Below are 1,643 nucleotides of genomic sequence, written 5' to 3' on the forward strand. Positions count from 1 at the left end.
CGGGGTCTGTCCGTCTCCATGGAAATCGAAGGGGCGGCTGCCAGCCCGGGCAGCGGTCATTATTCCCGCATTAGAGCCAGCGATCGATTCGCTCCCCAGCACCCACTCGCGCTGGACCGCTGAGGGCCAGGCTGGAGCCGCCGGCCGCATCCCGGGAGCATCCCCCGACAGCCACCGCCTGCGAGCTCCTGCAGGAGTGGGCGATGCAAGGAAGGGGGGAAAAGGGAAATATTCCAGCATATTGGAAATATTAATGTTGGCTTGTAGGAATTAATGTAATGGGCCATGGTTATTAACAACTTATAAAGGCTTAAATCAATATAAATTAATTTAATTATGATTTCTAATTGCATTATGCATGATCAATTTGAAACACTACATTAAAGATAATTAGAGCAGGGTGCTAGTCACTAATCACTTCCCTAATAGCTTAATGAAAAGGAATGCCATGTATTACCTGTGGGGTGGACCCGTGAAATAATATAAATGCTTGTTTTCCAATGGAAAATAATTGTACCTTTTCATAGATGTTTTAATCACTTTATTGTAAGCACAGAATGGGTTTGGGCTTTTTACATGGCCTTGGTTAAATTTTCCTGGTGTTGATTGAAGTACTGATGTATTACGAGTCCGCCTATTGATGACCCAAAGGAAGACTAACTTTTATGTAAAAGTGTCATGCTGTCCTCAGAAGCTAGTGCCAAGAGGTCACAGTAGATGGAGGTCCTAGCTTAGCATAATGGGTTTAACATTTCCATGACATCATCAGGGAATCTGAAAAGGAGTCTAAGGATAATCAGAGTGGTCATTCAGAAGCAGAGTAAATATTTTATGAGGATATATAGAAGACAGGAAAGAAGGTTGTCAGAAAGGTGAATCTCTACTTCTTCATGCTCTATGAAGAAGGTTTTTCACTTGGTACCAATTTTGATTGAAAACTCGTGTATTGTTAATAAAAAAAAAAAAAAGACAGATCATGACCGTTGGAGAGGTGAATTCTCTATTAGGGGATGATCTAAATAAATTTGTATTCGTGGTTGTCTTGAGGGATTACAGGTTATTTTGCTCTTACTATTTATATAAATACATCCTTAATTGATTATTTGTCAGGGATATTGTCACTTACTCAGGGATCTGCTCCTACATTAACAATAAAAGTTCATTTATTGCTAAAATTAAAAGCAACCAATGTAAATTAATGACTTGTACATGGACACAGTGAGGCAGATTAATTGAAAATGCCTTCCCTGTGATTAGCTTTATTTTCTTATCTTTGCTTGATAACTGAAGGAGTGCTTGCAGCATATGTCTTGGTTAAACTCATTATATAATTCATAGTTTTCAGAGAAGTAATGTGCAATTAGGGAAACTGAGATTTGAGGAGAACAGTAAAGAACAGTAGCACATAATACTCACATTTGTCACAGCAAGATCTGTTTGAAGAATTTTCCTTCTTTTAAGTCCTGATTGAGACCTAGAAGCTTTGGGATTCCTGAGGATAACATTGAATAAAGTATCTGAATAAAAAGAAGTGAAAAAGAGAGCTTAAATGTCACCCTTCAAGGCTAAGTTATTAGGAACATACTGATTTTAGTACTGAACCATGACTGCAGACAACTCTGCGGATGGAAGGATTCCAAGGA

The sequence above is a fragment of the Geospiza fortis genome, unplaced genomic scaffold (genome assembly GCF_000277835.1).
Source record: "Geospiza fortis unplaced genomic scaffold, GeoFor_1.0 scaffold45, whole genome shotgun sequence".
Lineage (NCBI taxonomy): Eukaryota > Metazoa > Chordata > Aves > Passeriformes > Thraupidae > Geospiza > Geospiza fortis.